The 21685-nt window shown below is 41.2% G+C and overlaps 58 non-coding genes and 18 pseudogenes across 58 annotated transcripts; all 76 read left to right on the top strand.

Annotated features, from left to right (window-relative positions):
* Window positions 1-15: 15 nt before the first annotated feature.
* On the top strand, window positions 16-134 carry LOC139955588 (5S ribosomal RNA). The gene has a single exon (XR_011788825.1). It is a non-coding gene; the product is annotated as a 5S ribosomal RNA (ribosomal RNA).
* A 76-nt stretch (window positions 135-210) lies between these two features.
* Window positions 211-329, top strand: LOC139955939 (5S ribosomal RNA). Its single transcript, XR_011789165.1, has one exon. It is a non-coding gene; the product is annotated as a 5S ribosomal RNA (ribosomal RNA).
* Window positions 330-405: 76 nt separating this feature from the next.
* On the top strand, window positions 406-524 carry LOC139958066 (5S ribosomal RNA). The gene has a single exon (XR_011789717.1). It is a non-coding gene; the product is annotated as a 5S ribosomal RNA (ribosomal RNA).
* A 76-nt stretch (window positions 525-600) lies between these two features.
* Window positions 601-719, top strand: LOC139958065 (5S ribosomal RNA). The gene has a single exon (XR_011789716.1). It is a non-coding gene; the product is annotated as a 5S ribosomal RNA (ribosomal RNA).
* A 283-nt stretch (window positions 720-1002) lies between these two features.
* Window positions 1003-1121, top strand: LOC139957691 (5S ribosomal RNA; annotated as a pseudogene).
* Window positions 1122-1197: 76 nt separating this feature from the next.
* Window positions 1198-1316, top strand: LOC139958064 (5S ribosomal RNA). Its single transcript, XR_011789715.1, has one exon. It is a non-coding gene; the product is annotated as a 5S ribosomal RNA (ribosomal RNA).
* A 76-nt stretch (window positions 1317-1392) lies between these two features.
* Window positions 1393-1511, top strand: LOC139958063 (5S ribosomal RNA). The gene has a single exon (XR_011789714.1). It is a non-coding gene; the product is annotated as a 5S ribosomal RNA (ribosomal RNA).
* Window positions 1512-1587: 76 nt separating this feature from the next.
* On the top strand, window positions 1588-1706 carry LOC139958061 (5S ribosomal RNA). Its single transcript, XR_011789712.1, has one exon. It is a non-coding gene; the product is annotated as a 5S ribosomal RNA (ribosomal RNA).
* A 76-nt stretch (window positions 1707-1782) lies between these two features.
* LOC139958060 (5S ribosomal RNA) lies at window positions 1783-1901 on the top strand. The gene has a single exon (XR_011789711.1). It is a non-coding gene; the product is annotated as a 5S ribosomal RNA (ribosomal RNA).
* A 283-nt stretch (window positions 1902-2184) lies between these two features.
* Window positions 2185-2303, top strand: LOC139957662 (5S ribosomal RNA; annotated as a pseudogene).
* Window positions 2304-2379: 76 nt separating this feature from the next.
* On the top strand, window positions 2380-2498 carry LOC139958059 (5S ribosomal RNA). The gene has a single exon (XR_011789710.1). It is a non-coding gene; the product is annotated as a 5S ribosomal RNA (ribosomal RNA).
* Window positions 2499-2574: 76 nt separating this feature from the next.
* LOC139955758 (5S ribosomal RNA) lies at window positions 2575-2693 on the top strand. The gene has a single exon (XR_011788988.1). It is a non-coding gene; the product is annotated as a 5S ribosomal RNA (ribosomal RNA).
* A 3043-nt stretch (window positions 2694-5736) lies between these two features.
* Window positions 5737-5855, top strand: LOC139955818 (5S ribosomal RNA). Its single transcript, XR_011789046.1, has one exon. It is a non-coding gene; the product is annotated as a 5S ribosomal RNA (ribosomal RNA).
* Window positions 5856-5931: 76 nt separating this feature from the next.
* On the top strand, window positions 5932-6050 carry LOC139955587 (5S ribosomal RNA). Its single transcript, XR_011788824.1, has one exon. It is a non-coding gene; the product is annotated as a 5S ribosomal RNA (ribosomal RNA).
* Window positions 6051-6126: 76 nt separating this feature from the next.
* Window positions 6127-6245, top strand: LOC139955938 (5S ribosomal RNA). Its single transcript, XR_011789164.1, has one exon. It is a non-coding gene; the product is annotated as a 5S ribosomal RNA (ribosomal RNA).
* Window positions 6246-6321: 76 nt separating this feature from the next.
* Window positions 6322-6440, top strand: LOC139956851 (5S ribosomal RNA; annotated as a pseudogene).
* Window positions 6441-6516: 76 nt separating this feature from the next.
* Window positions 6517-6635, top strand: LOC139955750 (5S ribosomal RNA). Its single transcript, XR_011788981.1, has one exon. It is a non-coding gene; the product is annotated as a 5S ribosomal RNA (ribosomal RNA).
* Window positions 6636-6918: 283 nt separating this feature from the next.
* On the top strand, window positions 6919-7037 carry LOC139957661 (5S ribosomal RNA; annotated as a pseudogene).
* A 264-nt stretch (window positions 7038-7301) lies between these two features.
* LOC139956143 (5S ribosomal RNA) lies at window positions 7302-7420 on the top strand (annotated as a pseudogene).
* Window positions 7421-7496: 76 nt separating this feature from the next.
* Window positions 7497-7615, top strand: LOC139956849 (5S ribosomal RNA; annotated as a pseudogene).
* Window positions 7616-7691: 76 nt separating this feature from the next.
* On the top strand, window positions 7692-7810 carry LOC139958058 (5S ribosomal RNA). Its single transcript, XR_011789709.1, has one exon. It is a non-coding gene; the product is annotated as a 5S ribosomal RNA (ribosomal RNA).
* A 283-nt stretch (window positions 7811-8093) lies between these two features.
* LOC139957660 (5S ribosomal RNA) lies at window positions 8094-8212 on the top strand (annotated as a pseudogene).
* Window positions 8213-8288: 76 nt separating this feature from the next.
* LOC139958057 (5S ribosomal RNA) lies at window positions 8289-8407 on the top strand. The gene has a single exon (XR_011789708.1). It is a non-coding gene; the product is annotated as a 5S ribosomal RNA (ribosomal RNA).
* Window positions 8408-8483: 76 nt separating this feature from the next.
* LOC139958054 (5S ribosomal RNA) lies at window positions 8484-8602 on the top strand. The gene has a single exon (XR_011789706.1). It is a non-coding gene; the product is annotated as a 5S ribosomal RNA (ribosomal RNA).
* Window positions 8603-8678: 76 nt separating this feature from the next.
* LOC139955050 (5S ribosomal RNA) lies at window positions 8679-8797 on the top strand. The gene has a single exon (XR_011788303.1). It is a non-coding gene; the product is annotated as a 5S ribosomal RNA (ribosomal RNA).
* Window positions 8798-8873: 76 nt separating this feature from the next.
* On the top strand, window positions 8874-8992 carry LOC139955135 (5S ribosomal RNA). The gene has a single exon (XR_011788388.1). It is a non-coding gene; the product is annotated as a 5S ribosomal RNA (ribosomal RNA).
* Window positions 8993-9068: 76 nt separating this feature from the next.
* Window positions 9069-9187, top strand: LOC139958053 (5S ribosomal RNA). Its single transcript, XR_011789705.1, has one exon. It is a non-coding gene; the product is annotated as a 5S ribosomal RNA (ribosomal RNA).
* A 76-nt stretch (window positions 9188-9263) lies between these two features.
* Window positions 9264-9382, top strand: LOC139958052 (5S ribosomal RNA). Its single transcript, XR_011789704.1, has one exon. It is a non-coding gene; the product is annotated as a 5S ribosomal RNA (ribosomal RNA).
* Window positions 9383-9458: 76 nt separating this feature from the next.
* Window positions 9459-9577, top strand: LOC139955817 (5S ribosomal RNA). The gene has a single exon (XR_011789045.1). It is a non-coding gene; the product is annotated as a 5S ribosomal RNA (ribosomal RNA).
* A 76-nt stretch (window positions 9578-9653) lies between these two features.
* On the top strand, window positions 9654-9772 carry LOC139955816 (5S ribosomal RNA). Its single transcript, XR_011789044.1, has one exon. It is a non-coding gene; the product is annotated as a 5S ribosomal RNA (ribosomal RNA).
* A 76-nt stretch (window positions 9773-9848) lies between these two features.
* LOC139955815 (5S ribosomal RNA) lies at window positions 9849-9967 on the top strand. The gene has a single exon (XR_011789043.1). It is a non-coding gene; the product is annotated as a 5S ribosomal RNA (ribosomal RNA).
* A 76-nt stretch (window positions 9968-10043) lies between these two features.
* Window positions 10044-10162, top strand: LOC139955814 (5S ribosomal RNA). The gene has a single exon (XR_011789042.1). It is a non-coding gene; the product is annotated as a 5S ribosomal RNA (ribosomal RNA).
* Window positions 10163-10238: 76 nt separating this feature from the next.
* Window positions 10239-10357, top strand: LOC139955813 (5S ribosomal RNA). The gene has a single exon (XR_011789041.1). It is a non-coding gene; the product is annotated as a 5S ribosomal RNA (ribosomal RNA).
* A 76-nt stretch (window positions 10358-10433) lies between these two features.
* On the top strand, window positions 10434-10552 carry LOC139955812 (5S ribosomal RNA). Its single transcript, XR_011789040.1, has one exon. It is a non-coding gene; the product is annotated as a 5S ribosomal RNA (ribosomal RNA).
* Window positions 10553-10628: 76 nt separating this feature from the next.
* Window positions 10629-10747, top strand: LOC139958051 (5S ribosomal RNA). Its single transcript, XR_011789703.1, has one exon. It is a non-coding gene; the product is annotated as a 5S ribosomal RNA (ribosomal RNA).
* Window positions 10748-11011: 264 nt separating this feature from the next.
* LOC139956653 (5S ribosomal RNA) lies at window positions 11012-11130 on the top strand (annotated as a pseudogene).
* Window positions 11131-11206: 76 nt separating this feature from the next.
* Window positions 11207-11325, top strand: LOC139955810 (5S ribosomal RNA). Its single transcript, XR_011789038.1, has one exon. It is a non-coding gene; the product is annotated as a 5S ribosomal RNA (ribosomal RNA).
* A 76-nt stretch (window positions 11326-11401) lies between these two features.
* Window positions 11402-11520, top strand: LOC139955809 (5S ribosomal RNA). The gene has a single exon (XR_011789037.1). It is a non-coding gene; the product is annotated as a 5S ribosomal RNA (ribosomal RNA).
* Window positions 11521-11596: 76 nt separating this feature from the next.
* On the top strand, window positions 11597-11715 carry LOC139958050 (5S ribosomal RNA). Its single transcript, XR_011789702.1, has one exon. It is a non-coding gene; the product is annotated as a 5S ribosomal RNA (ribosomal RNA).
* A 264-nt stretch (window positions 11716-11979) lies between these two features.
* On the top strand, window positions 11980-12098 carry LOC139956652 (5S ribosomal RNA; annotated as a pseudogene).
* Window positions 12099-12174: 76 nt separating this feature from the next.
* Window positions 12175-12293, top strand: LOC139955238 (5S ribosomal RNA). Its single transcript, XR_011788484.1, has one exon. It is a non-coding gene; the product is annotated as a 5S ribosomal RNA (ribosomal RNA).
* A 266-nt stretch (window positions 12294-12559) lies between these two features.
* Window positions 12560-12678, top strand: LOC139955982 (5S ribosomal RNA). Its single transcript, XR_011789207.1, has one exon. It is a non-coding gene; the product is annotated as a 5S ribosomal RNA (ribosomal RNA).
* A 266-nt stretch (window positions 12679-12944) lies between these two features.
* LOC139956142 (5S ribosomal RNA) lies at window positions 12945-13063 on the top strand (annotated as a pseudogene).
* Window positions 13064-13139: 76 nt separating this feature from the next.
* LOC139956461 (5S ribosomal RNA) lies at window positions 13140-13258 on the top strand (annotated as a pseudogene).
* A 76-nt stretch (window positions 13259-13334) lies between these two features.
* Window positions 13335-13453, top strand: LOC139956862 (5S ribosomal RNA; annotated as a pseudogene).
* A 76-nt stretch (window positions 13454-13529) lies between these two features.
* Window positions 13530-13648, top strand: LOC139956459 (5S ribosomal RNA; annotated as a pseudogene).
* Window positions 13649-13724: 76 nt separating this feature from the next.
* LOC139955913 (5S ribosomal RNA) lies at window positions 13725-13843 on the top strand. Its single transcript, XR_011789139.1, has one exon. It is a non-coding gene; the product is annotated as a 5S ribosomal RNA (ribosomal RNA).
* Window positions 13844-13919: 76 nt separating this feature from the next.
* Window positions 13920-14038, top strand: LOC139958048 (5S ribosomal RNA). The gene has a single exon (XR_011789700.1). It is a non-coding gene; the product is annotated as a 5S ribosomal RNA (ribosomal RNA).
* A 283-nt stretch (window positions 14039-14321) lies between these two features.
* On the top strand, window positions 14322-14440 carry LOC139957659 (5S ribosomal RNA; annotated as a pseudogene).
* Window positions 14441-14516: 76 nt separating this feature from the next.
* LOC139956277 (5S ribosomal RNA) lies at window positions 14517-14635 on the top strand. Its single transcript, XR_011789359.1, has one exon. It is a non-coding gene; the product is annotated as a 5S ribosomal RNA (ribosomal RNA).
* A 76-nt stretch (window positions 14636-14711) lies between these two features.
* LOC139958047 (5S ribosomal RNA) lies at window positions 14712-14830 on the top strand. The gene has a single exon (XR_011789699.1). It is a non-coding gene; the product is annotated as a 5S ribosomal RNA (ribosomal RNA).
* A 76-nt stretch (window positions 14831-14906) lies between these two features.
* LOC139955808 (5S ribosomal RNA) lies at window positions 14907-15025 on the top strand. The gene has a single exon (XR_011789036.1). It is a non-coding gene; the product is annotated as a 5S ribosomal RNA (ribosomal RNA).
* A 76-nt stretch (window positions 15026-15101) lies between these two features.
* On the top strand, window positions 15102-15220 carry LOC139955237 (5S ribosomal RNA). The gene has a single exon (XR_011788483.1). It is a non-coding gene; the product is annotated as a 5S ribosomal RNA (ribosomal RNA).
* Window positions 15221-15484: 264 nt separating this feature from the next.
* LOC139955502 (5S ribosomal RNA) lies at window positions 15485-15603 on the top strand. Its single transcript, XR_011788741.1, has one exon. It is a non-coding gene; the product is annotated as a 5S ribosomal RNA (ribosomal RNA).
* Window positions 15604-15886: 283 nt separating this feature from the next.
* On the top strand, window positions 15887-16005 carry LOC139957690 (5S ribosomal RNA; annotated as a pseudogene).
* A 76-nt stretch (window positions 16006-16081) lies between these two features.
* On the top strand, window positions 16082-16200 carry LOC139956265 (5S ribosomal RNA). The gene has a single exon (XR_011789357.1). It is a non-coding gene; the product is annotated as a 5S ribosomal RNA (ribosomal RNA).
* Window positions 16201-16276: 76 nt separating this feature from the next.
* Window positions 16277-16395, top strand: LOC139958046 (5S ribosomal RNA). The gene has a single exon (XR_011789698.1). It is a non-coding gene; the product is annotated as a 5S ribosomal RNA (ribosomal RNA).
* Window positions 16396-16471: 76 nt separating this feature from the next.
* LOC139955807 (5S ribosomal RNA) lies at window positions 16472-16590 on the top strand. Its single transcript, XR_011789035.1, has one exon. It is a non-coding gene; the product is annotated as a 5S ribosomal RNA (ribosomal RNA).
* Window positions 16591-16666: 76 nt separating this feature from the next.
* On the top strand, window positions 16667-16785 carry LOC139955236 (5S ribosomal RNA). The gene has a single exon (XR_011788482.1). It is a non-coding gene; the product is annotated as a 5S ribosomal RNA (ribosomal RNA).
* A 264-nt stretch (window positions 16786-17049) lies between these two features.
* LOC139955501 (5S ribosomal RNA) lies at window positions 17050-17168 on the top strand. Its single transcript, XR_011788740.1, has one exon. It is a non-coding gene; the product is annotated as a 5S ribosomal RNA (ribosomal RNA).
* A 283-nt stretch (window positions 17169-17451) lies between these two features.
* LOC139957688 (5S ribosomal RNA) lies at window positions 17452-17570 on the top strand (annotated as a pseudogene).
* A 76-nt stretch (window positions 17571-17646) lies between these two features.
* Window positions 17647-17765, top strand: LOC139958044 (5S ribosomal RNA). The gene has a single exon (XR_011789697.1). It is a non-coding gene; the product is annotated as a 5S ribosomal RNA (ribosomal RNA).
* A 76-nt stretch (window positions 17766-17841) lies between these two features.
* On the top strand, window positions 17842-17960 carry LOC139955806 (5S ribosomal RNA). The gene has a single exon (XR_011789034.1). It is a non-coding gene; the product is annotated as a 5S ribosomal RNA (ribosomal RNA).
* Window positions 17961-18036: 76 nt separating this feature from the next.
* LOC139955163 (5S ribosomal RNA) lies at window positions 18037-18155 on the top strand. The gene has a single exon (XR_011788414.1). It is a non-coding gene; the product is annotated as a 5S ribosomal RNA (ribosomal RNA).
* A 264-nt stretch (window positions 18156-18419) lies between these two features.
* Window positions 18420-18538, top strand: LOC139955500 (5S ribosomal RNA). The gene has a single exon (XR_011788739.1). It is a non-coding gene; the product is annotated as a 5S ribosomal RNA (ribosomal RNA).
* Window positions 18539-18821: 283 nt separating this feature from the next.
* On the top strand, window positions 18822-18940 carry LOC139957687 (5S ribosomal RNA; annotated as a pseudogene).
* Window positions 18941-19016: 76 nt separating this feature from the next.
* On the top strand, window positions 19017-19135 carry LOC139956253 (5S ribosomal RNA). The gene has a single exon (XR_011789354.1). It is a non-coding gene; the product is annotated as a 5S ribosomal RNA (ribosomal RNA).
* Window positions 19136-19211: 76 nt separating this feature from the next.
* Window positions 19212-19330, top strand: LOC139958043 (5S ribosomal RNA). Its single transcript, XR_011789696.1, has one exon. It is a non-coding gene; the product is annotated as a 5S ribosomal RNA (ribosomal RNA).
* A 76-nt stretch (window positions 19331-19406) lies between these two features.
* LOC139955805 (5S ribosomal RNA) lies at window positions 19407-19525 on the top strand. Its single transcript, XR_011789033.1, has one exon. It is a non-coding gene; the product is annotated as a 5S ribosomal RNA (ribosomal RNA).
* Window positions 19526-19601: 76 nt separating this feature from the next.
* Window positions 19602-19720, top strand: LOC139955235 (5S ribosomal RNA). The gene has a single exon (XR_011788481.1). It is a non-coding gene; the product is annotated as a 5S ribosomal RNA (ribosomal RNA).
* Window positions 19721-19984: 264 nt separating this feature from the next.
* On the top strand, window positions 19985-20103 carry LOC139955499 (5S ribosomal RNA). The gene has a single exon (XR_011788738.1). It is a non-coding gene; the product is annotated as a 5S ribosomal RNA (ribosomal RNA).
* Window positions 20104-20551: 448 nt separating this feature from the next.
* Window positions 20552-20670, top strand: LOC139956241 (5S ribosomal RNA). Its single transcript, XR_011789352.1, has one exon. It is a non-coding gene; the product is annotated as a 5S ribosomal RNA (ribosomal RNA).
* A 76-nt stretch (window positions 20671-20746) lies between these two features.
* On the top strand, window positions 20747-20865 carry LOC139958042 (5S ribosomal RNA). The gene has a single exon (XR_011789695.1). It is a non-coding gene; the product is annotated as a 5S ribosomal RNA (ribosomal RNA).
* Window positions 20866-20941: 76 nt separating this feature from the next.
* LOC139955803 (5S ribosomal RNA) lies at window positions 20942-21060 on the top strand. Its single transcript, XR_011789032.1, has one exon. It is a non-coding gene; the product is annotated as a 5S ribosomal RNA (ribosomal RNA).
* A 76-nt stretch (window positions 21061-21136) lies between these two features.
* Window positions 21137-21255, top strand: LOC139955234 (5S ribosomal RNA). The gene has a single exon (XR_011788480.1). It is a non-coding gene; the product is annotated as a 5S ribosomal RNA (ribosomal RNA).
* Window positions 21256-21519: 264 nt separating this feature from the next.
* On the top strand, window positions 21520-21638 carry LOC139956141 (5S ribosomal RNA; annotated as a pseudogene).
* Window positions 21639-21685: the final 47 nt, after the last annotated feature.

Raw genomic sequence — 21685 nt, 5'->3', positions numbered from 1 at the left:
TTGACCTCTTGTTATGTCTACGGCCATATCACGTTGACTATACCGGTTCTCGTCCGATCACCGAAGTCAAGCAACGTAGAGCGCAGTCCGTACTTGGATGGGTGACCGCCTGGGAATACTGGGTGCCGTAGGCTTTTATTTTCCTAATTGATAACACTATGTTGCCACGACGATGAGAAATTGAAATGGCCTCCATTGACCTCTTGTTATGTCTACGGCCATATCACGTTGACTATACCGGTTCTCTTCCGATCACCGAAGTCAAGCAACGTAGAGCGCAGTCCGTACTTGGATGGGTGACCGCCTGGGAATACTGGGTGCCGTAGGCTTTTATTTTCACAATTGATAACACTATGTTGCCACGACGATGAGAAATTCAAATGGCCTCCATTGAGCTCTTGTTATGTCTACGGCCATATCACGTTGACTATACCGGTTCTCGTCCGATCACCGAAGTCAAGCAACGTAGAGCGCAGTCAGTACTTGGATGGGTGACCGCCTGGGAATACTGGGTGCCGTAGGCTTTTATTTTCACAATTGATAACACTATGTTGCAATGACGATGAGAAATTGAAATGGCCTACATTGACCTGTTGTTATGTCTACGGCCATATCACGTTGACTATACCGGTTCTCGTCCGATCACCGAAGTCAAGCAACGTAGAGCGCAGTCAGTACTTGGATGGGTGACCGCCTGGGAATACTGGGTGCCGTAGGCTTTTATTTTCACAATTGATAACACTATGTTGCCACGACGATGAGAAATTGAAATGGCCTACATTGTCTTGCCACAAGGAAAGTGTCTTGACAGAAGGAAAGCGATTTGAAAATCAAATATATTAGTAAATAACTCGATTGTTTTTATATATGATCATTTTATACATATATATGTAAAATATAGATTAACATAATATATATTAAATCCATTCATGTATAATATATATATTAAGTGCACTCATCATAACCTACCAAACAAGTAGCCTACATTTCACCTCCTAGAATGTCTACGGCCACATCACGATGACTATACCGGTTCTCGTCCGATCAGGTAAGTCAAGCAACGTAGAGCGCAGTCAGTACTCGGATGGGTGACCGCCTGGGAATACTGGGTGCCGTAGGCTTTTATTTTCCTAATTGATAACACTATGTTGCCACGACGATGAAAAACTGAAATGGCCTTCATTGACCTGTTGTTACGTCTACGGCCATATCACGTTGACTATACCGGTTCTCGTCCGATCACCGAAGTCAAGCAACGTAGAGCGCAGTCAGTACTTGGATGGGTGACCGCCTGGGAATACTGGGTGCCGTAGGCTTTTATTTTCCTAATTGATAACACTATGTTGCCACGACGATGAGAAAGTGAAATGGCCTTCATTGACCTGTTGTTATGTCTACGGCCATATCACGTTGACTATACCGGTTCTCGTCCGATCACCGAAGTCAAGCAACGTAGAGCGCAGTCAGTACTTGGATGGGTGACCGCCTGGGAATACTGGGTGCCGTAGGCTTTTATTTTCCTAATTGATAACACTATGTTGCCACGACGATGAGAAAGTGAAATGGCCTACATTGACCTGTTGTTATGTCTACGGCCATATCACGTTGACTATACCGGTTCTCGTCCGATCACCGAAGTCAAGCAACGTAGAGCGCAGTCAGTACTTGGATGGGTGACCGCCTGGGAATACTGGGTGCCGTAGGCTTTTATTTTCACAATTGATAACACTATGTTGCAATGACGATGAGAAATTGAAATGGCCTACATTGACCTGTTGTTATGTCTACGGCCATATCACGTTGACTATACCGGTTCTCGTCCGATCACCGAAGTCAAGCAACGTAGAGCGCAGTCAGTACTTGGATGGGTGACCGCCTGGGAATACTGGGTGCCGTAGGCTTTTATTTTCACAATTGATAACACTATGTTGCCACGACGATGAGAAATTGAAATGGCCTACATTGTCTTGCCACAAGGAAAGTGTCTTGACAGAAGGAAAGCGATTTGAAAATCAAATATATTAGTAAATAACTCGATTGTTTTTATATATGATCATTTTATACATATATATGTAAAATATAGATTAACATAATATATATTAAATCCATTCATGTATAATATATATATTAAGTGCACTCATCATAACCTACCAAACAAGTAGCCTACATTTCACCTCCTAGAATGTCTACGGCCACATCACGATGACTATACCGGTTCTCGTCCGATCAGGTAAGTCAAGCAACGTAGAGCGCAGTCAGTACTTGGATGGGTGACCGCCTGGGAATACTGGGTGCCGTAGGCTTTTATTTTCCTAATTGATAACACTATGTTGCCACGACGATGAAAAATTCAAATGGCCTTCATTGACCTGTTGTTATGTCTACGGCCATATCACGTTGACTATACCGGTTCTCGTCCGATCACCGAAGTCAAGCAACGTAGAGCGCAGTCAGTACTTGGATGGGTGACCGCCTGGGAATACTGGGTGCCGTAGGCTTTTATTTTCCTAATTGATAACACTATGTTGCCACGACGATGAAAAATTGAAATGGCCTTCATTGACCTCTTGTTATGTCTACGGCCATATCACGTTGACTATACCGGTTCTCGTCCGATCACCGAAGTTAAGCAACGTAGAGCGCAGTCAGTACTTGGATGGGTGACCGCCTGGGAATACTGGGTGCCGTAGGCTTTTATTTTCACAATTGATAATCTTGTCCGATTGTCCGATCTTAATTGTCCGATAAAATTGTCCGATCTTAGTTCCCCCCTTACTCATTTAAATAACTATACTCTAGTAGAAAATCACCGTGACGAGAGAAGGGGTGGCGGGGTCTGCTTGTTTGTTAATAATAATATATGTTTTAAGGAGCGGCTAGATCTCTCCATTTTTAATGAGAGTATTGAATCTATATTTATAGAAGTAACTGAAACGCATACTAAGAAGAAAATGATTATTGGTTGTATTTATAGACCACCCAGCGGTTCAATTGACGATTTCAATTTCAATGTACAACATATTTCTAATATAATAAGTCATCACAATTATGATTCATATATAATGGGAGATTTTAATATTGATTTATCTGATGTAAACAAATCAACAGGTTTTCTTAACATATTGTACTCTACCGGATTCAATCCCACAATTACTAAACCCACTCGTATCACTGCAACCTCAGCAACTATACTTGATAATATTGTAACAAATGTCGAATCCACAACCATACCAGGAATTCTTGTAACCGATATAAGTGATCATTTTCCAATATTCCTTTTGATTCCTACCAAGAATAACAGACCAATGAACTTCATGTACAGGCGAAATTATAAACCAGGTAACATCAGGCGTTTTAACTATGAAATTGAAAACAAAAACTGGAACGATGTTTTAAGCCAAACTGATGTTAATGCTGCTTACAACACTTTCTTTGAATCCTTTAATTATACCTATAATAATTGTTTTCCAATTTGTTATGTAAGCAAAAGGAAACGACGTAAAAAGAAACATCCATGGATTACAACTGGAATGTTGAAATCTATCAAAATAAAGAACAAGCTCTTTAAAAGTTATTTAACAGCACCTACTGATGTTAACAAGGCTACGTATAAGCATTATCGCAATAAGCTTAACCATATTATTAGATTTTCTAAAAGATTGTATTTCTATGATAAATTCAAAAATAATAGAAATAATATAAGTGTAACTTGGAATACAATTAACGAAGTTCTAAACACCAACCGAAAAAAAGGTGGATATCCTGCTGCTTTTAAAACTGGTGATCAAGAAATCAGCAACGAGAATGACATTGCCAGCTACTTTAACAAATATTTTGTAAACATTGGACCCTCACTTGCAAGAAATATTACAAATAAAGGTAGTACAGAATATCTTATTCATAATAATAACAGAAACAGTCATTCTATGTTCATTAATCCTGTCAGTGAGGAAGAACTTTCAATAGTTGCTATTTCCAGCCTGAAACCAAAAAAAGCAGCGGGATATGACGATTTTAAACCTGATATAATAAGAAATGTTATTCACTTTATCGCCAAACCATTGACTTATATTTGTAATTTATCTTTTACTTCTGGTACATTTCCAGATAAACTAAAGATTGCTAAGGTTATACCAATTTTTAAAAAAGGTGACCAAGATGTATATGAAAATTACCGTCCTATTTCTTTATTATCATGTTTTTCAAAAATTATTGAAAGGCTTATGTACAATCGTATCTTTAAGTTTCTAACCAAGTTTAATATCCTGTGCAATGATCAATATGGCTTCCGCCCAAAGCATTCTACAGAACTTGCTTTGGCAAATGCTATTGAAAAAATATGTACAAGTCTTGATAATACCAAAATATGTATTGGAGTGTTCCTCGATCTCTCCAAGGCATTTGATACTATTGACCATACCATTTTGCTAAGTAAATTATCTTTGTATGGTGTAAGGGGAACAACCCTTGACTGGTTGAGCAGCTATTTATCCAATAGACATCAGTATACTTCATATAAAAACTCTAAATCCGAACACGCTGTAACCCGTTGTGGTGTTCCACAGGGCTCAATATTAGGACCACTGTTGTTCATAATTTATGTCAATGACATTTGCCAGGTGTCAAAAATTGCCAAGACTATTTTGTTTGCTGATGATACCAATATTTTCTTCGAGTTCGAAAACGTACATAGAATTCATGATACTGTCTCTACTGAATTAACTAAATTTACTTACTGGTTTGCTGCTAATAAGTTATCACTTAATGCAGACAAAACTAACTATATAGTATTTAATGGAAGAAGAACGCTTAACTGGAATAATGACATAATAATGGACGGTAAAGTAATTAAACAAGTATCAACTACTAAATTTCTAGGGGTTAATATTGATAGTAAACTTACATGGAGTGACCATATTACAAAAGTTTGCACCAGCGTTGCAAGAGGTGCAGGAATTTTAGCAAAGCTAAAACATTTCCTCCCCCAGAATATACTCAGAATGCTTTATCAAACTTTAATAGCACCACATCTGTATTACTGCTTGATTATCTGGTCTGGTACAAGTGTTTCTCATTTAAGTCACCTTAAAATACTTCAAAAGAGTGCAATACGTCATATATCTCACGCAGCACCGCGTGAACATACAAGCCCCCTCTTTAAGAAACTCAATTTATTGAAATTAGATGACATTATAAAAGTTAATATTGCAACATTTACATACAAGGCTTGGAATGGATCATTGCCAATCAGTTTTCGAAATTTTATAAACAGCAACACAGATTTCCATAATTATAATACCAGAACGGCTAGCAACGCACATTATAAATCATATAAAACACGCACTGGTATGTTAAGCCTCAAAAACCGTGCAACCAAAATTTGGAATTCACTGTCAATAACTTTAAAAACTAAGAAAACAAGCTCCATATTTAGTAAATGTCTTACTAAAGAAATTATTATGTCTTATTAATTATGATTTAGCTGCATAGTCGCATAGCAGCATATTCACATATTGAAGCGTTTACGTATTGTTATTAACATTATTTTCACTATTTTCTATCTTTTCTTCATGGGAGTCTTCTGTTTTGTTAAGCCAGCATAGGCTTTTCAGAAGACTTCCATTCACATTGTAATATTTATGTGAAAAAACAAATAAATGAATGAATGAATGAATGATAACACTATGTTGCCACGACGATGAGAAATTGAAATGGCCTACATTGACCTCTTGTTATGTCTACGGCCATATCACGTTGACTATACCGGTTCTCGTCCGATCACCGAAGTCAAGCAACGTAGAGCGCAGTCAGTACTTGGATGGGTGACCGCCTGGAAATACTGGGTGCCGTAGGCTTTTATTTTCCTAATTGATAACACTATGTTGCCACGACGATGAGAAATTGAAATGGCCTCCATTGACCTCTTGTTATGTCTACGGCCATATCACGTTGACTATACCGGTTCTCGTCCGATCACCGAAGTCAAGCAACGTAGAGCGCAGTCCGTACTTGGATGGGTGACCGCCTGGGAATACTGGGTGCCGTAGGCTTTTATTTTCACAATTGATAACACTATGTTGCCACGACGATGAGAAATTGAAATGGCCTCCATTGACCTCTTGTTATGTCTACGGCCATATCACGTTGACTATACCGGTTCTCTTCCGATCACCGAAGTCAAGCAACGTAGAGCGCAGTCCGTACTTGGATGGGTGACCGCCTGGGAATACTGGGTGCCGTAGGCTTTTATTTTCACAATTGATAACACTATGTTGCCACGACGATGAGAAATTCAAATGGCCTCCATTGACCTGTTGTTATGTCTACGGCCATATCACGTTGACTATACCGGTTCTCGTCCGATCACCGAAGTCAAGCAAGGTAGAGCGCAGTCAGTACTTGGATGGGTGACCGCCTGGGATTACTGGGTGCCGTAGGCTTTTATTTTCCTAATTGATAACACTATGTTGCCACGACGATGAAAAATTGAAATGGCCTACATTGACCTCTTGTTATGTCTACGGCCATATCACGTTGACTATACCGGTTCTCGTCCGATCACCGAAGTCAAGCAACGTAGAGCGCAGTCAGTACATGGATGGGTGACCGCCTGGGAATACTGGGTGCCGTAGGCTTTTATTTTCACAATTGATAACACTATGTTGCCACGACGATGAGAAATTGAAATGGCCTACATTGTCTTGCCACAAGGAAAGTGTCTTGACAGAAGGAAAGCGATTTGAAAATCAAATATATTAGTAAATAACTCGATTGTTTTTATATATGATCATTTTATACATATATATGTAAAATATAGATTAACATAATATATATTAAATCCATTCATGTATAATATATATATTAAGTGCACTCATCATAACCTACCAAACAAGTAGCCTACATTTCACCTCCTAGAATGTCTACGGCCACATCACGATGACTATACCGGTTCTCGTCCGATCAGGTAAGTCAAGCAACGTAGAGCGCAGTCAGTACTTGGATGGGTGACCGCCTGGGAATACTGGGTGCCGTAGGCTTTTATTTTCCTAATTGATAAGACTATGTTGCCACGACGATGAGAAATTGAAATGGCCTACATTGTCTTGCCACAAGGAAAGCGATTTGAAAATCGAATATATTAATAAATAACTACTTTGTTTTTATGTATTAGAATTTTCTACATATATATGTAAAATATAGATTAACATAATATATATTAAATCCATTCATGTATAATATATATATTAAATCCACTCATCATAACCTACCACACAAGTAGCCTGCATTTCACCTCTTGTAATGTCTACGGCCACATCACGTTGACTATACCGGTTCTCGTCCGATCACCGAAGTCAAGCAACGTAGAGCGCAGTCAGTACTTGGATGGATGACCGCCTGGGAATACTGGGTGCCGTAGGCTTTTATTTTCACAATTGATAACACTATGTTGCCACGACGATGAGAAATTCAAATGGCCTCCATTGACCTGTTGTTATGTCTACGGCCATATCACGTTGACTATACCGGTTCTCGTCCGATCACCGAAGTCAAGCAAGGTAGAGCGCAGTCAGTACTTGGATGGGTGACCGCCTGGGATTACTGGGTGCCGTAGGCTTTTATTTTCCTAATTGATAACACTATGTTGCCACGACGATGAAAAATTGAAATGGCCTACATTGACCTCTTGTTATGTCTACGGCCATATCACGTTGACTATACCGGTTCTCGTCCGATCACCGAAGTCAAGCAACGTAGAGCGCAGTCAGTACTTGGATGGGTGACCGCCTGGGAATACTGGGTGCCGTAGGCTTTTATTTTCACAATTGATAACACTATGTTGCCACGACGATGAGAAATTGAAATGGCCTACATTGTCTTGCCACAAGGAAAGTGTCTTGACAGAAGGAAAGCGATTTGAAAATCAAATATATTAGTAAATAACTCGATTGTTTTTATATATGATCATTTTATACATATATATGTAAAATATAGATTAACATAATATATATTAAATCCATTCATGTATAATATATATATTAAGTGCACTCATCATAACCTACCAAACAAGTAGCCTACATTTCACCTCCTAGAATGTCTACGGCCACATCACGATGACTATACCGGTTCTCGTCCGATCAGGTAAGTCAAGCAACGTAGAGCGCAGTCAGTACTTGGATGGGTGACCGCCTGGGAATACTGGGTGCCGTAGGCTTTTATTTTCCTAATTGATAACACTATGTTGCCACGACGATGAAAAATTGAAATGGCCTTCATTGACCTGTTGTTATGTCTACGGCCATATCACGTTGACTATACCGGTTCTCGTCCGATCACCGAAGTCAAGCAACGTAGAGCGCAGTCAGTACTTGGATGGGTGACCGCCTGGGAATACTGGGTGCCGTAGGCTTTTATTTTCCTAATTGATAACACTATGTTGCCACGACGATGAAAAATTCAAATGGCCTTCATTGACCTGTTGTTATGTCTACGGCCATATCACGTTGACTATACCGGTTCTCGTCCGATCACCGAAGTCAAGCAACGTAGAGCGCAGTCAGTACTTGGATGGGTGACCGCCTGGGAATACTGGGTGCCGTAGGCTTTTATTTTCCTAATTGATAACACTATGTTGCCACGACGATGAGAAAGTGAAATGGCCTACATTGACCTGTTGTTATGTCTACGGCCATATCACGTTGACTATACCGGTTCTCGTCCGATCACCGAAGTCAAGCAACGTAGAGCGCAGTTTGTACTTGGATGGGTGACCGCCTGGGAATACTGGGTGCCGTAGGCTTTTATTTTCCTAATTGATAACACTATGTTGCCACGACGATGAAAAATTCAAATGGCCTTCATTGACCTGTTGTTATGTCTACGGCTATATCACGTTGACTATACCGGTTCTCGTCCGATCACCGAAGTCAAGCAACGTAGAGCGCAGTCAGTACTTGGATGGGTGACCGCCTGGGAATACTGGGTGCCGTAGGCTTTTATTTTCCTAATTGATAACACTATGTTGCCACGACGATGAAAAATTCAAATGGCCTTCATTGACCTGTTGTTATGTCTACGGCCATATCACGTTGACTATACCGGTTCTCGTCCGATCACCGAAGTCAAGCAACGTAGAGCGCAGTCAGTACTTGGATGGGTGACCGCCTGGGAATACTGGGTGCCGTAGGCTTTTATTTTCACAATTGATAACACTATGTTGCCATGACGATGAGAAATTGAAATGGCCTACATTGACCTCTTGTTATGTCTACGGCCATATCACGTTGACTATACCGGTTCTCGTCCGATCACCGAAGTCAAGCAACGTAGAGCGCAGTCAGTACTTGGATGGGTGACCGCCTGGGAATACTGGGTGCCGTAGGCTTTTATTTTCACAATTGATAACACTATGTTGCCATGACGATGAGAAATTGAAATGGCCTACATTGACCTGTTGTTATGTCTACGGCCATATCACGTTGACTATACCGGTTCTCGTCCGATCACCGAAGTCAAGCAACGTAGAGCGCAGTCAGTACTTGGATGGGTGACCGCCTGGAAATACTGGGTGCCGTAGGCTTTTATTTTCACAATTGATAACACTATGTTGCCAAGACGATGAGAAATTGAAATGGCCTACATTGACCTCTTGTTATGTCTACGGCCATATCACGTTGACTATACCGGTTCTCGTCCGATCACCGAAGTCAAGCAACGTAGAGCGCAGTCAGTACTTGGATGGGTGACCGCCTGGAAATACTGGGTGCCGTAGGCTTTTATTTTCACAATTGATAACACTATGTTGCCAAGACGATGAGAAATTGAAATGGCCTACACTGACCTGTTGTTATGTCTACGGCCATATCACGTTGACTATACCGGTTCTCGTCCGATCACCGAAGTCAAGCAACGTAGAGCGCAGTCAGTACTTGGATGGGTGACCGCCTGGAAATACTGGGTGCCGTAGGCTTTTATTTTCACAATTGATAACACTATGTTGCCACGACGATGAGAAATTGAAATGGCCTACATTGACCTGTTGTTATGTCTACGGCCATATCACGTTGACTATACCGGTTCTCGTCCGATCACCGAAGTCAAGCAACGTAGAGCGCAGTCAGTACTTGGATGGGTGACCGCCTGGAAATACTGGGTGCCGTAGGCTTTTATTTTCACAATTGATAACACTATGTTGCCAAGACGATGAGTAATTGAAATGGCCTACATTGACCTGTTGTTATGTCTACGGCCATATCACGTTGACTATACCGGTTCTCGTCCGATCACCGAAGTCAAGCAACGTAGAGCGCAGTCAGTACTTGGATGGGTGACCGCCTGGAAATACTGGGTGCCGTAGGCTTTTATTTTCCTAATTGATAACACTATGTTGCCACGACGATGAAAAATTGAAATGGCCTACATTGACCTCTTGTTATGTCTACGGCCATATCACGTTGACTATACCGGTTCTCGTCCGATCACCGAAGTCAAGCAACGTAGAGCGCAGTCAGTACTTGGATGGGTGACCGCCTGGAAATACTGGGTGCCGTAGGCTTTTATTTTCACAATTGATAACACTATGTTGCCAAGACGATGAGAAATTGAAATGGCCTACATTGACCTGTTGTTATGTCTACGGCCATATCACGTTGACTATACCGGTTCTCGTCCGATCACCGAAGTCAAGCAACGTAGAGCGCAGTCAGTACTTGGATGGGTGACCGCCTGGGAATACTGGGTGCCGTAGGCTTTTATTTTCCTAATTGATAACACTATGTTGCCACGACGATGAGAAATTGAAATGGCCTACATTGTCTTGCCACAAGGAAAGCGATTTGAAAATCGAATATATTAATAAATAACTACTTTGTTTTTATGTATTAGAATTTTCTACATATATATGTAAAATATAGATTAACATAATATATATTAAATCCATTCATGTATAATATATATATTAAATCCACTCATCATAACCTACCACACAAGTAGCCTGCATTTCACCTCTTGTAATGTCTACGGCCACATCACGTTGACTATACCGGTTCTCGTCCGATCACCGAAGTCAAGCAACGTAGAGCGCAGTCAGTACTTGGATGGGTGACCGCCTGGAAATACTGGGTGCCGTAGGCTTTTATTTTCACAATTGATAACACTATGTTGCCAAGACGATGAGAAATTGAAATGGCCTACATTGACCTGTTGTTATGTCTACGGCCATATCACGTTGACTATACCGGTTCTCGTCCGATCACCGAAGTCAAGCAACGTAGAGCGCAGTCAGTACTTGGATGGGTGACCGCCTGGAAATACTGGGTGCCGTAGGCTTTTATTTTCCTAATTGATAACACTATGTTGCCACGACGATGAAAAATTGAAATGGCCTACATTGACCTGTTGTTATGTCTACGGCCATATCACGTTGACTATACCGGTTCTCGTCCGATCACCGAAGTCAAGCAACGTAGAGCGCAGTCAGTACTTGGATGGGTGACCGCCTGGAAATACTGGGTGCCGTAGGCTTTTATTTTCACAATTGATAACACTATGTTGCCAAGACGATGAGAAATTGAAATGGCCTACATTGACCTGTTGTTATGTCTACGGCCATATCACGTTGACTATACCGGTTCTCGTCCGATCACCGAAGTCAAGCAACGTAGAGCGCAGTCAGTACTTGGATGGGTGACCGCCTGGGAATACTGGGTGCCGTAGGCTTTTATTTTCCTAATTGATAACACTATGTTGCCACGACGATGAGAAATTGAAATGGCCTACATTGTCTTGCCACAAGGAAAGCGATTTGAAAATCGAAGATATTAATAAATAACTACTTTGTTTTTATGTATTAGAATTTTCTACATATATATGTAAAATATAGATTAACATAATATATATTAAATCCATTCATGTATAATATATATATTAAATCCACTCATCATAACCTACCACACAAGTAGCCTGCATTTCACCTCTTGTAATGTCTACGGCCACATCACGTTGACTATACCGGTTCTCGTCCGATCACCGAAGTCAAGCAACGTAGAGCGCAGTCAGTACTTGGATGGGTGACCGCCTGGAAATACTGGGTGCCGTAGGCTTTTATTTTCCTAATTGATAACACTATGTTGCCACGACGATGAGAAATTCAAATGGCCTCCATTGACCTCTTGTTATGTCTACGGCCATATCACGTTGACTATACCGGTTCTCGTCCGATCACCGAAGTCAAGCAACGTAGAGCGCAGTCTGTACTTGGATGGGTGACCGCCTGGGAATACTGGGTGCCGTAGGCTTTTATTTTCCTAATTGATAACACTATGTTGCCACGACGATGAGAAATTGAAATGGCCTACATTGTCTTGCCACAAGGAAAGCGATTTGAAAACCGAATATATTAATAAATAACTACTTTGTTTTTATGTATTAAAATTTTCTACATATAGATGTAAAATATAGATTAACATAATATATATTAAATCCATTCATGTATAATATATATATATTAAATCCACTCATCATAACCTACCACACAAGTAGCCTGCATTTCACCTCTTGTAATGTCTACGGCCACATCACGTTGACTATACCGGTTCTCGTCCGATCACCGAAGTCAAGCAACGTAGAGCGCAGTCTGTACTTGGATGGGTGACCGCCTGGGAATACTGGGTGCCGTAGGCTTTTATTTTCCTAATTGATAACACTATGTTGCCACGACGATGAGAAATTGAAATGGCCTACATTGTCTTGCCACAAGGAAAGCGATTTGAAAATCGAATATATTAATAAATAACTACTTTGTTTTTATGTATTAAAATTTTCTACATATAGATGTAAAATATAGATTAACATAATATATATTAAATCCATTCATGTATAATATATATATATTAAATCCACTCATCATAACCTACCACACAAGTAGCCTGCATTTCACCTCTTGTAATGTCTACGGCCACATCACGTTGACTATACCGGTTCTCGTCCGATCACCGAAGTCAAGCAACGTAGAGCGCAGTCAGTACTTGGATGGATGACCGCCTGGGAATACTGGGTGCCGTAGGCTTTTATTTTCACAATTGATAACACTATGTTGCCACGACGATGAGAAATTGAAATGGCCTCCATTGACCTCTTGTTATGTCTACGGCCATATCACGTTGACTATACCGGTTCTCGTCCGATCACCGAAGTCAAGCAAGGTAGAGCGCAGTCAGTACTTGGATGGATGACCGCCTGGGAATACTGGGTGCCGTAGGCTTTTATTTTCACAATTGATAACACTATGTTGCCACGACGATGAGAAATTGAAATGGCCTCCATTGACCTCTTGTTATGTCTACGGCCATATCACGTTGACCTTACCGGTTCTCGTCCGATCACCGAAGTCAAGCAAGGTAGAGCGCAGTCAGTACTTGGATGGATGACCGCCTGGGAATACTGGGTGCCGTAGGCTTTTATTTTCCTAATTGATAACACTATGTTGCCACGACGATGAGAAATTGAAATGGCCTCCATTGACCTCTTGTTATGTCTACGGCCATATCACGTTGACTATACCGGTTCTCGTCCGATCACCGAAGTCAAGCAAGGTAGAGCGCAGTCAGTACTTGGATGGATGACCGCCTGGGAATACTGGGTGCCGTAGGCTTTTATTTTCACAATTGATAACACTATGTTGCCACGACGATGAGAAATTGAAATGGCCTCCATTGACCTCTTGTTATGTCTACGGCCATATCACGTTGACTATAGCGGTTCTCGTCCGATCACCGAAGTCAAGCAACGTAGAGCGCAGTCAGTACTTGGATGGGTGACCGCCTGGGAATACTGGGTGCCGTAGGCTTTTATTTTCACAATTGATAACACTATGTTGCCACGACGATGAGAAATTGAAATGGCCTACATTGACCTGTTGTTATGTCTACGGCCATATCACGTTGACTATACCGGTTCTCGTCCGATCACCGAAGTCAAGCAACGTAGAGCGCAGTCAGTACTTGGATGGGTGACCGCCTGGGAATACTGGGTGCCGTAGGCTTTTATTTTCACAATTGATAACACTATGTTGCCACGACGATGAGAAATTGAAATGGCCTACATTGTCTTGCCACAAGGAAAGTGTCTTGACAGAAGGAAAGCGATTTGAAAATCAAATATATTAGTAAATAACTCGATTGTTTTTATATATGATCATTTTATACATATATATGTAAAATATAGATTAACATAATATATATTAAATCCATTCATGTATAATATATATATTAAGTGCACTCATCATAACCTACCAAACAAGTAGCCTACATTTCACCTCCTAGAATGTCTACGGCCACATCACGATGACTATACCGGTTCTCGTCCGATCAGGTAAGTCAAGCAACGTAGAGCGCAGTCAGTACTTGGATGGGTGACCGCCTGGGAATACTGGGTGCCGTAGGCTTTTATTTTCCTAATTGATAACACTATGTTGCCACGACGATGAAAAATTGAAATGGCCTTCATTGACCTGTTGTTATGTCTACGGCCATATCACGTTGACTATACCGGTTCTCGTCCGATCACCGAAGTGAAGCAACGTAGAGCGCAGTCAGTACTTGGATGGGTGACCGCCTGGGAATACTGGGTGCCGTAGGCTTTTATTTTCCTAATTGATAACACTATGTTGCCACGACGATGAGAAAGTGAAATGGCCTACATTGACCTCTTGTTATGTCTACGGCCATATCACGTTGACTATACCGGTTCTCGTCCGATCACCGAAGTCAAGCAACGTAGAGCGCAGTCAGTACTTGGATGGGTGACCGCCTGGGAATACTGGGTGCCGTAGGCTTTTATTTTCACAATTGATAACACTATGTTGCCATGACGATGAGAAATTGAAATGGCCTACATTGACCTGTTGTTATGTCTACGGCCATATCACGTTGACTATACCGGTTCTCGTCCGATCACCGAAGTCAAGCAACGTAGAGCGCAGTCAGTACTTGGATGGGTGACCGCCTGGAAATACTGGGTGCCGTAGGCTTTTATTTTCCTAATTGATAACACTATGTTGCCACGACGATGAGAAAGTGAAATGGCCTACATTGACCTGTTGTTATGTCTACGGCCATATCACGTTGACTATACCGGTTCTCGTCCGATCACCGAAGTCAAGCAACGTAGAGCGCAGTCTGTACTTGGATGGGTGACCGCCTGGGAATACTGGGTGCCGTAGGCTTTTATTTTCCTAATTGATAACACTATGTTGCCACGACGATGAGAAATTGAAATGGCCTACATTGTCTTGCCACAAGGAAAGCGATTTGAAAATCGAATATATTAATAAATAACTACTTTGTTTTTATGTATTAAAATTTTCTACATATAGATGTAAAATATAGATTAACATAATATATATTAAATCCATTCATGTATAATATATATATTAAATCCACTCATCATAACCTACCACACAAGTAGCCTGCATTTCACCTCTTGTAATGTCTACGGCCACATCACGTTGACTATACCGGTTCTCGTCCGATCACCGAAGTCAAGCAACGTAGAGCGCAGTCAGTACTTGGATGGGTGACCGCCTGGGAATACTGGGTGCCGTAGGCTTTTATTTTCACAATTGATAACACTATGTTGCCACGACGATGAGAAATTGAAATGGCCTACATTGTCTTGCCACAAGGAAAGTGTCTTGACAGAAGGAAAGCGATTTGAAAATCAAATATATTAGTAAATAACTCGATTGTTTTTATATATGATCATTTTATACATATATATGTAAAATATAGATTAACATAATATATATTAAATCCATTCATGTATAATATATATATTAAGTGCACTCATCATAACCTACCAAACAAGTAGCCTACATTTCACCTCCTAGAATGTCTACGGCCACATCACGATGACTATACCGGTTCTCGTCCGATCAGGTAAGTCAAGCAACGTAGAGCGCAGTCAGTACTCGGATGGGTGACCGCCTGGGAATACTGGGTGCCGTAGGCTTTTTTTTTCCTAATTGATAACACTATGTTGCCACGACGATGAAAAATTGAAATGGCCTTCATTGACCTGTTGTTATGTCTACGGCCATATCACGTTGACTATACCGGTTCTCGTCCGATCACCGAAGTGAAGCAACGTAGAGCGCAGTCAGTACTTGGATGGGTGACCGCCTGGGAATACTGGGTGCCGTAGGCTTTTATTTTCCTAATTGATAACACTATGTTGCCACGACGATGAGAAAGTGAAATGGCCTACATTGACCTCTTGTTATGTCTACGGCCATATCACGTTGACTATACCGGTTCTCGTCCGATCACCGAAGTCAAGCAACGTAGAGCGCAGTCAGTACTTGGATGGGTGACCGCCTGGGAATACTGGGTGCCGTAGGCTTTTATTTTCACAATTGATAACACTATGTTGCCATGACGATGAGAAATTGAAATGGCCTACATTGACCTGTTGTTATGTCTACGGCCATATCACGTTGACTATACCGGTTCTCGTCCGATCACCGAAGTCAAGCAACGTAGAGCGCAGTCAGTACTTGGATGGGTGACCGCCTGGAAATACTGGGTGCCGTAGGCTTTTATTTTCCTAATTGATAACACTATGTTGCCACGACGATGAGAAAGTGAAATGGCCTACATTGACCTGTTGTTATGTCTACGGCCATATCACGTTGACTATACCGGTTCTCGTCCGATCACCGAAGTCAAGCAACGTAGAGCGCAGTCTGTACTTGGATGGGTGACCGCCTGGGAATACTGGGTGCCGTAGGCTTTTATTTTCCTAATTGATAACACTATGTTGCCACGACGATGAGAAATTGAAATGGCCTACATTGTCTTGCCACAAGGAAAGCGATTTGAAAATCGAATATATTAATAAATAACTACTTTGTTTTTATGTATTAAAATTTTCTACATATAGATGTAAAATATAGATTAACATAATATATATTAAATCCATTCATGTATAATATATATATTAAATCCACTCATCATAACCTACCACACAAGTAGCCTGCATTTCACCTCTTGTAATGTCTACGGCCACATCACGTTGACTATACCGGTTCTCGTCCGATCACCGAAGTCAAGCAACGTAGAGCGCAGTCAGTACTTGGATGGGTGACCGCCTGGGAATACTGGGTGCCGTAGGCTTTTATTTTCACAATTGATAACACTATGTTGCCACGACGATGAGAAATTGAAATGGCCTACATTGTCTTGCCACAAGGAAAGTGTCTTGACAGAAGGAAAGCGATTTGAAAATCAAATATATTAGTAAATAACTCGATTGTTTTTATATATGATCATTTTATACATATATATGTAAAATATAGATTAACATAATATATATTAAATCCATTCATGTATAATATATATATTAAGTGCACTCATCATAACCTACCAAACAAGTAGCCTACATTTCACCTCCTAGAATGTCTACGGCCACATCACGATGACTATACCGGTTCTCGTCCGATCAGGTAAGTCAAGCAACGTAGAGCGCAGTCAGTACTCGGATGGGTGACCGCCTGGGAATACTGGGTGCCGTAGGCTTTTATTTTCCTAATTGATAACACTATGTTGCCACGACGATGAGAAAGTGAAATGGCCTACATTGACCTCTTGTTATGTCTACGGCCATATCACGTTGACTATACCGGTTCTCGTCCGATCACCGAAGTCAAGCAACGTAGAGCGCAGTCAGTACTTGGATGGGTGACCGCCTGGGAATACTGGGTGCCGTAGGCTTTTATTTTCACAATTGATAACACTATGTTGCCATGACGATGAGAAATTGAAATGGCCTACATTGACCTGTTGTTATGTCTACGGCCATATCACGTTGACTATACCGGTTCTCGTCCGATCACCGAAGTCAAGCAACGTAGAGCGCAGTCAGTACTTGGATGGGTGACCGCCTGGAAATACTGGGTGCCGTAGGCTTTTATTTTCCTAATTGATAACACTATGTTGCCACGACGATGAGAAAGTGAAATGGCCTACATTGACCTGTTGTTATGTCTACGGCCATATCACGTTGACTATACCGGTTCTCGTCCGATCACCGAAGTCAAGCAACGTAGAGCACAGTCTGTACTTGGATGGGTGACCGCCTGGGAATACTGGGTGCCGTAGGCTTTTATTTTCCTAATTGATAACACTATGTTGCCACGACGATGAGAAATTGAAATGGCCTACATTGTCTTGCCACAAGGAAAGCGATTTGAAAATCGAATATATTAATAAATAACTACTTTGTTTTTATGTATTAAAATTTTCTACATATAGATGTAAAATATAGATTAACATAATATATATTAAATCCATTCATGTATAATATATATATTAAATCCACTCATCATAACCTACCACACAAGTAGCCTGCATTTCACCTCTTGTAATGTCTACGGCCACATCACGTTGACTATACCGGTTCTCGTCCGATCACCGAAGTCAAGCAACGTAGAGCGCAGTCAGTACTTGGATGGGTGACCGCCTGGGAATACTGGGTGCCGTAGGCTTTTATTTTCACAATTGATAACACTATGTTGCCACGACGATGAGAAATTGAAATGGCCTACATTGTCTTGCCACAAGGAAAGTGTCTTGACAGAAGGAAAGCGATTTGAAAATCAAATATATTAGTAAATAACTCGATTGTTTTTATATATGATCATTTTATACATATATATGTAAAATATAGATTAACATAATATATATTAAATCCATTCATGTATAATATATATATTAAGTGCACTCATCATAACCTACCAAACAAGTAGCCTACATTTCACCTCCTAGAATGTCTACGGCCACATCACGATGACTATACCGGTTCTCGTCCGATCAGGTAAGTCAAGCAACGTAGAGCGCAGTCAGTACTCGGATGGGTGACCGCCTGGGAATACTGGGTGCCGTAGGCTTTTTTTTTCCTAATTGATAACACTATGTTGCCACGACGATGAAAAATTGAAATGGCCTTCATTGACCTGTTGTTATGTCTACGGCCATATCACGTTGACTATACCGGTTCTCGTCCGATCACCGAAGTGAAGCAACGTAGAGCGCAGTCAGTACTTGGATGGGTGACCGCCTGGGAATACTGGGTGCCGTAGGCTTTTATTTTCCTAATTGATAACACTATGTTGCCACGACGATGAGAAAGTGAAATGGCCTACATTGACCTCTTGTTATGTCTACGGCCATATCACGTTGACTATACCGGTTCTCGTCCGATCACCGAAGTCAAGCAACGTAGAGCGCAGTCAGTACTTGGATGGGTGACCGCCTGGGAATACTGGGTGCCGTAGGCTTTTATTTTCACAATTGATAACACTATGTTGCCATGACGATGAGAAATTGAAATGGCCTACATTGACCTGTTGTTATGTCTACGGCCATATCACGTTGACTATACCGGTTCTCGTCCGATCACCGAAGTCAAGCAACGTAGAGCGCAGTCAGTACTTGGATGGGTGACCGCCTGGAAATACTGGGTGCCGTAGGCTTTTATTTTCCTAATTGATAACACTATGTTGCCACGACGATGAGAAAGTGAAATGGCCTACATTGACCTGTTGTTATGTCTACGGCCATATCACGTTGACTATACCGGTTCTCGTCCGATCACCGAAGTCAAGCAACGTAGAGCGCAGTCTGTACTTGGATGGGTGACCGCCTGGGAATACTGGGTGCCGTAGGCTTTTATTTTCCTAATTGATAACACTATGTTGCCACGACGATGAGAAATTGAAATGGCCTACATTGTCTTGCCACAAGGAAAGCGATTTGAAAATCGAATATATTAATAAATAACTACTTTGTTTTTATGTATTAAAATTTTCTACATATAGATGTAAAATATAGATTAACATAATATATATTAAATCCATTCATGTATAATATATATATTAAATCCACTCATCATAACCTACCACACAAGTAGCCTGCATTTCACCTCTTGTAATGTCTACGGCCACATCACGTTGACTATACCGGTTCTCGTCCGATCACCGAAGTCAAGCAACGTAGAGCGCAGTCAGTACTTGGATGGGTGACCGCCTGGGAATACTGGGTGCCGTAGGCTTTTATTTTCACAATTGATAACACTATGTTGCCACGACGATGAGAAATTGAAATGGCCTACATTGTCTTGCCACAAGGAAAGTGTCTTGACAGAAGGAAAGCGATTTGAAAATCAAATATATTAGTAAATAACTCGATTGTTTTTATATATGATCATTTTATACATATATATGTAAAATATAGATTAACATAATATATATTAAATCCATTCATGTATAATATATATATTAAGTGCACTCATCATAACCTACCAAACAAGTAGCCTACATTTCACCTCCTAGAAAATTCTCGTCCGATCACCGAAGTCAAGCAACGTAGAGCGCAGTCAGTACTCGGATGGGTGACCGCCTGGGAATACTGGGTGCCGTAGGCTTTTTTTTTCCTAATTGATAACACTATGTTGCCACGACGATGAAAAATTGAAATGGCCTTCATTGACCTGTTGTTATGTCTACGGCCATATCACGTTGACTATACCGGTTCTCGTCCGATCACCGAAGTGAAGCAACGTAGAGCGCAGTCAGTACTTGGATGGGTGACCGCCTGGGAATACTGGGTGCCGTAGGCTTTTATTTTCCTAATTGATAACACTATGTTGCCACGACGATGAGAAAGTGAAATGGCCTACATTGACCTCTTGTTATGTCTACGGCCATATCACGTTGACTATACCGGTTCTCGTCCGATCACCGAAGTCAAGCAACGTAGAGCGCAGTCAGTACTTGGATGGGTGACCGCCTGGGAATACTGGGTGCCGTAGGCTTTTATTTTCACAATTGATAACACTATGTTGCCATGACGATGAGAAATTGAAATGGCCTACATTGACCTGTTGTTATGTCTACGGCCATATCACGTTGACTATACCGGTTCTCGTCCGATCACCGAAGTCAAGCAACGTAGAGCGCAGTCAGTACTTGGATGGGTGACCGCCTGGAAATACTGGGTGCCGTAGGCTTTTATTTTCCTAATTGATAACACTATGTTGCCACGACGATGAGAAAGTGAAATGGCCTACATTGACCTGTTGTTATGTCTACGGCCATATCACGTTGACTATACCGGTTCTCGTCCGATCACCGAAGTCAAGCAACGTAGAGCGCAGTCTGTACTTGGATGGGTGACCGCCTGGGAATACTGGGTGCCGTAGGCTTTTATTTTCCTAATTGATAACACTATGTTGCCACGACGATGAGAAATTGAAATGGCCTACATTGTCTTGCCACAAGGAAAGCGATTTTAAAATCGAATATATTAATAAATAACTACTTTGTTTTTATGTATTAAAATTTTCTACATATAGATGTAAAATATAGATTAACATAATATATATTAAATCCATTCATGTATAATATATATATTCAATCCACTCATCATAACCTACCACACAAGTAGCCTGCATTTCACCTCTTGTAATGTCTACGGCCACATCACGTTGACTATACCGGTTCTCGTCCGATCACCGAAGTCAAGCAACGTAGAGCGCAGTCAGTACTTGGATGGATGACCGCCTGGGAATACTGGGTGCCGTAGGCTTTTATTTTCACAATTGATAACACTATGTTGCCACGACGATGAGAAAT

This window comes from Apostichopus japonicus, chromosome 17 (genome assembly GCF_037975245.1).
Source record: "Apostichopus japonicus isolate 1M-3 chromosome 17, ASM3797524v1, whole genome shotgun sequence".
NCBI lineage: Eukaryota > Metazoa > Echinodermata > Holothuroidea > Aspidochirotida > Stichopodidae > Apostichopus > Apostichopus japonicus.
Note: the sequence above shows the minus strand (reverse complement) of the source record. Positions and strands in the feature narration are given on the sequence as shown.